This window comes from Erythrolamprus reginae, chromosome 2, assembly GCF_031021105.1.
Source record: "Erythrolamprus reginae isolate rEryReg1 chromosome 2, rEryReg1.hap1, whole genome shotgun sequence".
Taxonomy (NCBI): Eukaryota; Metazoa; Chordata; class Lepidosauria; order Squamata; family Dipsadidae; genus Erythrolamprus; species Erythrolamprus reginae.
This window is the reverse complement of record NC_091951.1, coordinates 40,687,298-40,696,406: the sequence shown is the minus strand read 5'-3', so window position 1 is coordinate 40,696,406 and position 9,109 is coordinate 40,687,298. Positions and strand designations below refer to the sequence as shown.

General features: G+C 42.1%; 2 non-coding genes across 2 annotated transcripts; one reads left to right on the top strand and one right to left on the bottom strand.

Moving 5' to 3' along the window:
• Positions 1 to 4,543: 4,543 nt before the first annotated feature.
• TRNAY-GUA (transfer RNA tyrosine (anticodon GUA)) lies at positions 4,544 to 4,631 on the top strand. The gene is given in 2 exon segments: positions 4,544 to 4,580; positions 4,596 to 4,631. It is a non-coding gene; the product is annotated as a tRNA-Tyr (tRNA).
• Positions 4,632 to 8,697: 4,066 nt separating this feature from the next.
• Positions 8,698 to 8,770, bottom strand: TRNAK-CUU (transfer RNA lysine (anticodon CUU)). Its single transcript has one exon. It is a non-coding gene; the product is annotated as a tRNA-Lys (tRNA).
• Between the last annotated feature and the right edge of the window lie 339 nt (positions 8,771 to 9,109).

Here is a 9,109-nt window from a genome sequence, read left to right as displayed (position 1 = left end):
TAATAATAATAATAATAATAATAATAATAATAATAATTTATTAGATTTTTATGCCGCCCCTCTCTGAGGACTCGGGGTGGCTCACAACAACATAAAGTATTGCCCACAAGATCATATGCTGCAACATCCTGCCTGTCGGCGACTACTTCAGCTTCAACCACAACAACACAAGAGCACACAACAGATTTAAACTTAATATTAACCACTCCAAACTTGACTGTAAAAAATATGACTTCAGTTACTGAGTTGTTGAAGTGTGGAACTCATTACCGGACTCCATAGTGTCATCCCCAAACCTCCAACACTTTACCCTTAGATTATCTACGGTTGACCTATCCAGATTCCTAAGAGGTCAGTAAGGGGTGAGTATAAGTGCACTAGAGTGCCTTCCGTCCCCTGTCCTATTGCTCTCCTATATCTCCTATACCTTTCTTCTATTCCTATATCTCTTCTTCTATTCTTTCATTGATATGTTTTATTCCTATATCTTCTATTCTATTCTTTCTTAGATATATTTTACCATGAGTATATCCTCTATAACCTTCATTATGTATTTTACTATTTGTATACCCACTGAAACCCTAATTGTGTATTGGACAAAATCAATCAATAAAAATAAATAAATAAACAGTGTACAATGTTTTAGATTCTGCTTTCAATATGAATGACTGAAAATCTCCTTAGACCAGTGATGGCGAACCTTTTTTTTGCTTCACTGCCAAAAGGCTGTGTGCATGCACAATCGCACATACAGTATGTGTGTGCCTATAATGCAATGTCCTTCCACCGTGCGTGTGTTCACAACCCCCAACTCTGCCCCCCTCCCCCTACACATGCAAGCAGTCTTCAGGCCTCACTGAAGCCTCCAGACTCTGTGGATGGCAAAAAACAGGTCCAACGGGCCTGCCCGAAGTTCTCTTCCGAACTTCCAGTAGGCCCATTGGGCCTGTTTTTCACCATCCACAGGCTCCCAAGGCTTTTGTGAAGCCTGGGTAGAGGGCAAAAGTGGCTTCCCCCGCCCTCTGGAAGGCCAAAAATCAGCTGGCCAGCACACACGTATGCTGGAGCTGACATAGAACAACGCTTCATGTGACCTCAGATATGGGTCCACCCCCCCGTATTGCTATTGGTATAATTAGATTTCAGGTATGATATTGTTGTGGTTCAGCCTGAGGCTGCTCAGGGACCGGCTGTGTCTCTGCTGGCTCCATGCCCGGAGGAGGATGACAGTGAAGAGGAGGGGGTTGAACAGTCGGACGGGGGAGAGGAAAATCAGGAATGGGATGAAGGAGAACAGCATGAGAGCCCCGGGAGGGGGCTCTCCCCAGCCAGTAGTTTGGAGTCATTAGGTGATGAAGCTCAAGCCCTCATTGACATGCGACAGAGATGGTCAGATCAAAGAAAGGAGCAATTAAAGAAGTATTATCAGCACTGAATTAGGAACAGCTGGGTTTGGGTGTGGTCCTCCTTAGCAGGGTTTAAAAGGCAGGCAAGCCCTTGAAGCCATGTGGAGTGTTATCAGTTTGGAGTTGCGTTATCCTGTCTTGTTTCTCGGCGTCTCTGTTCCTGGCTTGTGGCCCAGCAGCTTTGGAAGACCCGTGGGAGGTGTAGGTCTGCTATCTACAGCCTCGGCTTGGCAGCAAGAATTCTGTATTGCTGCATGGACTTTTGCCTTCGTGGATATATCTGAAGATACAGCATTTTCCTGTTTGTAAGGCCATTTTCTGTTACCTGTATTTTTTTTGAATTTTATAAAATTGCCTTTGCCTTTTACCAGTGTGTCTGGCTCCTCTTTTTGGGTTGGTATTGGCTTCCGGAGTGACCCAGACAGAACAGATATGAACCAATATTTTTTTTCCTTGTATGAAAAGAAGTAAATTTGAAACTTAACACGTAAAGAGCAGTTATATTAAAATGAGGGTTTAAAAAACATGGATAAGTAATAACATAAGAAATGAACTGAAGCACTATGGCATAGTTTTAGTAGAAAAAAGCAAATAGCCAAAGGAAATTCTTGGTAGCTTATAGCATTTTGAACCCGAATGACAACAGGAAACGATCTTTGAAATCCGGATGACAAAATTAGAAAAGAAAGTAGCACAAGATCAATGATGCATCCCAAGCAAAACAGATAAAAAACTAAGAATTTTGATTAAGAGCTTGGCAATTGATACTATATTGTACTGTATTCTAATTTGAAGGTATGTGAATTTGTATTTCTGTAAGGTGTGGAGGAAAAAAATAAAAAAATTCTAACCCCCCCTAAAAAGATTTTCCTCCCAAAAATATCGCAGAAAAAACTTTCGATTTTATTTGGAGGTTTAGAAACCGCGTGGGATTCCGCTAAACTGTTTTTACAAAACCACAATAGCTTGCAAGTAAAACCACTTGGGTCCCTCAAGCTGGAATTGAACCAGTGACTTAATGACAACTTAAAACATTCTCTGTTCTGCCAACTGAGCTAACTAAGGAATGTGCCAGCATTTGCTTTGTTCTTTTTCATCTTTGATGTGGTTCCCTTTAAAACTAGATAACTATGAGCCTAGAGGGCACTGAAGTGAAATGTCATTTTAAATTGTTGTGTATGATAATTCTTGCCACATAGGTAATTCTCTGCCTTGCATGATAGAATTTGGGTGGCATCAAAATACTGCGCCCGCCCCCCCCCCCCCCCCCGCCTTCCAAACGAGTTTAAAAACTCATCTTTGCCGCCAGGCCTGGGGTTCCTTAGATCTTCTCCCCTGACCAATGAATGCTTTAGTTTGATTGTTGAATGAATGATATTGATAGTTTTTGAATTAGAATTTCAAAAAAATATTTTTAATGTTGTTGTGTCTGACTAAAGTAAGTGAGCTAGCCGCTGATTGGTTCTGGCGCGGCTAGCTCTCAGAATGCCGCCAAAAATAAACAGTTGTCTAAAAGTTTTTCCCACGCTGAAAAAGTATAAATAGGGCAACGGATTAGCCGTTGCCCTTGTTGGGATTTGGTGTTTCAGAAGAGTTGTTGGCTAACCTGTCTTGGATTGAATAAACCATTTTTGAATTGAACGTTGCCTCCCATGCACTGATTTTACAAATGTATTATTTGGATTGTTATTATTGTTCTTGGTTTTTTTCTGTACATGCTGAGAGCCCCCCTCCCCCCCCGAGTCCCCGGAGAGGGGCAGCATACAAATCCAATTAATAATAATAATAATAATAATAATAATAATAATAATAATAATAGTTGTGGTTGGCGCTGGCCCAGCTCCTGCCCCAGGGAATGTGGAGGTGGATGCAGGGGAAACTTCAACATGTCATAGGCCTGTTTTATTGCCGACAGAGTCAGTTCAGAATTTAGTTTCCTCGGACAAAGAAGAAGGTGGGAGTGACTTGGAAGAGGGGGTCTTGGCACACAGCCCAGGAAGCCAATCTCCATTATCTTCCATTGATTCGGATGAAGAAGTTTTGGACCCACGCAAACGCAGAATTATACATAGAAGAGACCAATTAAGGACATATTACAGGAGATAAGAGAGGCCACCTGTGTTTGGGTGGGGCTCCAGTAATTAGGGCTGCTGCTATAAATTGCAGCGTGCTAGTTTGGCCGTTGTGGAAGATTATCTGATCACAATTCTTCAGGAATCGTGCCTTGACTTTGTTTGTTGATTTTTCACATCTTTGAAACCAACGCAGAGCAAAGTGTGTGGGTGTTTCACTTCATGGAAGAAGGGGTGTGAAGTTTCTTCACAGCTGCTAGCTAAGTACTTAAAGACTGATTAAGGGAAATTGTACAGACTACCCGGTTGTTTTGGGATGAGTGCTCTTTGCAATACAAAAAGAGTGCTCAGTTTATTTTGACTTTTGTGATAAAGAACATTCTTTTGAATTTTCAAACGTGTGTGTGTCTGAAATTTGTATCCTTGAATTTTCAGGAGGCTCCTAGCAGAGAGCCCGGCAGAACAACAACAACAACAATAATAATAATAATAGTAATAGTAATAATTGTTGTTGTTGTTGTTGTTGTTATTATTATCTGAAGTTAGTTGGGGGAAAGATCAAAAGCAACATGAGAAAATATTATTTTACTGAAAGAGTAGTAGATCCTTGGAACAATCTTCCAGCAGACGTGGTTGGTAAATCCACAGTAACTGAATTTAAACATTCCTGGGATAAACATATATCCATCCTAAGATAAAATACAGAAAATAGTATAAGGGCAGACTAGATGGACCAGGAGGTCTTTTTCTGCCGTCAGACTTCTATGTTTCTATTATTATTATTATTATTATTATTATTATTATTATTATTATTATTATTATTATTATTATTATTGATATGCCTTTCATCTTGTGGCTGCTGAAGCTTCTTAAACATTCTGATTAGGGGGAAAAGGAAGCCAATACACACAATCGTTACCAAGTTACTCTTGTCTTTTAAGGAGGTTGTGCTTTATGTATGCTAGCCAAGGGACTGGAAAGGCAGGGAAATTTCAAAATGAAAATCCAGCTCAGTAGGTACCACACCCAAAGTGAAAAGCAGCAACAGAACACATGAGGCTCATCCCTTCGATAGCTCAGCTGGTAGAGCGGAGGACTGTAGAGAGCTAACAAAGTCATCCTTAGGTCGCTGGTTCGATTCCGGCTCGAAGGACAAAGTTTTTTTTTCTCCCCCGCCCGCCTTGCAAAATACAAAATTAAAGGATTGCTCGCATCTGATACCGATGTCCACATTAACAGCGTTCAAGATTAAAAATAAATTACAATGGTCTATTTCACCTTCTTGCACTCAGTGTTGAGACACAAGCTCTCTCTCAGATCAGGTCTTTGAAAAATTGTAAGGGGCCACGGGGGAAACATAAGAACATTGTAAGAAAGGAAGGTGCAGAATTTTGGGGGGTTTGGGGGGGGAGAGAATTGGAGTTCACCGGCTTTCTTCATATAAAACTAGTACAGTGGTACCTCTACTTAAGAACTTAATTCATTCCGTGACCAGGTTCTTAAGTAGAAAAATTCTTAAGCAGAAGCAATTTTTCCCATAGGAATCAATGTGAAAGGAAATAATGCGTGCAAACCCATTAGGAAAGAAATAAAAGCTCGGAATTTGGGTGGGAGGAGGAGGAAGAAGAAGAGGAGGACAGTCGCTTCTGAAGGAAGAAGGTGAGGGGAATAAAAAAATCCAAAACTTTAAGGCTTTAAAGAAAAAGAGGGACTCTGAGGCGGCGAGGAGGAGCACGCGCCTCCCATACACTGCGCCAGAGAGAGAAACCCAGGGGGAATGGCAGGAAACTGGCCGGGCCTTCGTGCTGCTCTCAAATTTCCTGGGAAAATTTTCCGGGCTCGGGTTCTTAAGTAGAAAATGGTTCTTAAGAAGAGGCCAAAAAAATCTTCAACACCTGGTTCTTATCTACAAAAGTTAGAAAGTAGAGGTACCATTGTATGTTCAATTCCTACCAGAGATACAACACTCTTACCAGGTGGGGGTTCCTACTTACTGCCACTACCGGTGTGCGCTGTGAGCAGCTTTGGGTGACCGCCATGTGCATGTTCACCTCTGAACGATATTTTGCTCCTGTACGTGCGCAGGAAGTAAAATCTCCTGAGGGGACGCATTATTTCTACATTTTCAATGTGTGTGGTAATTACTGTTTTCTTAATGTCACCAGTATATTTCCTATACCTTATAATCAAGATGCTGCTCCTTGGAAACTATACCTGCTATAGAAAAACTATATACATTTTTGAAACCAGAACAAAAAATGATTCAGAAAAGTAGTGTTCCCTCGATTTTCGAGGGGATGCGTTCCGAGATCGCCCGCGAAAGTCAAATTTCCGCGAAGTAGAGATGCGGAAGTAAATACACCATTTTTGGCTATGAACAGTATCACAAGCCTTCCTTAACACTTTAAACCGCTAAATTACCATTTCCCATTCCCTTAAAAACCATTTGTTCACCATTATTACTGGTACTCACCATTGACTGAGACACTTAGTGATTCTGATATTTATAAACATAATTATTTATTAACAATAATTTTTTTTTGCGATAAAAACACTGATTGGCTGAGATTTCAGCCAATCAGCAATGGCAGATGAAAGTTTGGCGATGACGTATGATGTCATCCGGTGGGAAAAACCGTGGTATAGAAAAAAAACCCACAAAGTATTTTTTTTAATTAATATTTTTTTAAAAAACCGTGGTATAGGCTATTCGCGAAGTTCGGACCCGCGAAAATCAAGGGAACACTGTACAAGGTCAACGGCGATGATTACAAAAAAATATATATTTTGTAGACCTGTGTAGTCAATGAGTAGCAGCTGTGCTTTGGATAAACTGTAAATCCAATTGCTGGAAAGGTTCCCAGAATTCCTTATGGTATACCAAGGACTAGATCGGTGATGGCAAATGGGTGCCACAAGTGGCACATGGAGCCATATCTACTGGCACACAAGCCATTGCCCTAACTCAGCTCCAATGTGCATGTGTGTGCTGGCCAGCTGATTTTTGGCTCGCACAGAGGCTCTGGGAGGGTATTTTTGGCATCCAAAGAGCCTCCAGAGGGAATGGGGGAGGGCATTTTTCCCCTTCCCTGGCTCCAGGGAAACCTTTGGAGCCTGAGGTTGGTGAAACACAAGCCTACTAGGCCCACCAGAAGTTGGAAACCAGGCCAGAGGGCCTCGGAGGGGCGGGGGAGCTGTTTTCACCCTCCCCAGGCATTGAATTATGGGTGTGGGCACTTGTGCATGCACGATAGATCACACACACGCTCTTTCGTCACCTGAGGAAAAAAAGGTTCAACACCACTGGACTAGATCCTTCATTGGCATCCCAATTTTTTGCACTTCCATTCAGGGGATCTGTAAAACAAGCCTGCCATCTCATGGTTAAAGAGCTTATCTGCAAATAAATGCTTGATAATTTCATTTGCTGGAACAGGGCATCCGCCTGGGACAACCTGTCGTGGCCAACTTGCTATGGCCAACTCACCATAGGGCAATTCACCATGGCTAATTAACTGCGAGACAACTTGCTGTGGGATTAGAGTTACATTAATACTGAAGAACTGCATGTGCAGCCATTTTGTTTTCGGCTTTTTTTGGAGGGGGGGGTTGGCACAAAACATGGCCATGCGGCGCAGGAGGAAGCAAACACACCGCGAGGTAAGTTAGAACCCACCCCTGGCGTAATAGTGGCGATAAATTGAGGACTATCTGTGGCGTTACCTGCTTGCAGCAAATAGGAAAGTGTATTTGCACTGGTTCCATTGTTGAACTTCATTGATAGGAAAGCAGAGACACTGTGGAATGAAATCAATTTTATTTCCGAGATTTATAGCACAGCTTAGCAGAGAGGTGCGGTGCTCTGGAGGTGGAGCTCTTGCCTCACAATCAGGAGGATGGGTGTCAACAAGCTCAAACTCAACCCAGACAAGACAGAGTGGCTGTGGGTCTTGCCTCCCAAGGACAATTCCATTTGTCCGTCCATAACCCTGGGGGGGGGGGAACTATTGACCCCCTCAGAGAGGGTTCGCAATTTGGACGTCCACCTCGATCCACAGCTAACATTGGAACATCATCTTTCGGCTGTGGCAAGGCGGGCGTTTGCCCAGGTTCGCCTGGTGCACCAGTTGTGGCCCTATTTGGACAGGGAGTCATTGCTCACAGTCGCTCATGCCCTCATCACCTCGAGGTTCGATTACTGCAACGCTCTCTACATGGGGCTACCTTTGAAAAGTGTTTGGAAACTTCAGATCGTGCAGAACGCGGCCGCAAGAGCCATCGTGGGGCTTCCCAGTTTCGCCCACATTTCTACAACACTCCGTGGCCTACATTGGCAGCCGATCAGTTTCCGGTCACAATTCAAAGTGTTGGTTATGACCTTTAAAGCCCTACCTGGCATTGGACCAGAGTACCTCCGGAACTGCCTGCAACCGCACGAATCCCAGCGACCGATAAGGTCCCACAAAGTTGTCCTTCTCCGGGTCCCATCGACTAAACAATATTGTTTGGTGGGCCCCAGGGGAAGAGCCTTCTCTGTGGCGGCCCCGGCCCTCTGGAATCAACTCCCCCCGGAGATTAGAACTGCCCCCACCCTCCTTGTCTTTCGTAAACTACTAAAGACCCACCTATATCGCCAGGTATGGGGGAGCTGAGACACCTTCCCCCAGGCTTTTTATATTTTATGTTTGGTATGTATGTGTTGTTTGGTTTTAAATACGATAGGGTTTTATATGCTTTCTTTTTTAATACTGTATTAGATTTGTTTCACTGTAACATTGTTTTATTATTGTTGTGAGCCGTCCCGAGTCTTCGGAGAGGGGCGGCATACAAATCTAATAAATTATTATTATTATTATTATTATTATTATTATTATTATTATTATGTTAATATGTACTATAATACTATACTTGTTTGACAAATAAATAAGTAAGTAAGTAAGTAAGTAAGTAAGTAAGTAAGTAAGTAAGTAAGTAATAAATAAATAAAAAAAAAAAACAAACCAAGGAAAGTCATCCAAATGTTCTCTGAACTCAGGAGGGGAAACCACAAAGTGGCTTGCTAAAAGATGTTAATGTAGTAGTAAGTAATTATTTTGTTTTTTTTATTTTGTCAAGTACGTATTGATAGTATACAAAGATATAATGATATTTATATACATGATACTAGGAAGAGGGAAACATAAGGACAGCACTTATGCGTGCCCCTTAAAAACATACTACGCCCAACGTGGGGCTTGAACCCATGACCCTGAGATTAAGAGTCTCATGCTCTACCGACTGAGCTAGCCAGGCTGTTGTAGTTAGCAGTTACTCCTTACTTACCACTACTATATTAACATCTTTAACATGCCACTTTGTAGTATCCAGTCCGAAGGAGATCAAAGACAGAAGCCCATGAAAACACTATTACAGTACAGATGTCACCATTCCTAGAAGATATTCTTTATATACTAATTTCTATGATCAATAATAATTTATGAACTTGAATGTTCTCCAGCTCTTGCTGTATCTCTACAACCCTGCATCTTGAAATCTAGCCCTAAGTAAACTGGAATGCAAAAACATGGGGTGAACGACTTGCAACGTGGGGTAATTTTACCATGCAAACCTAAACTACCATCAGGATGGTTA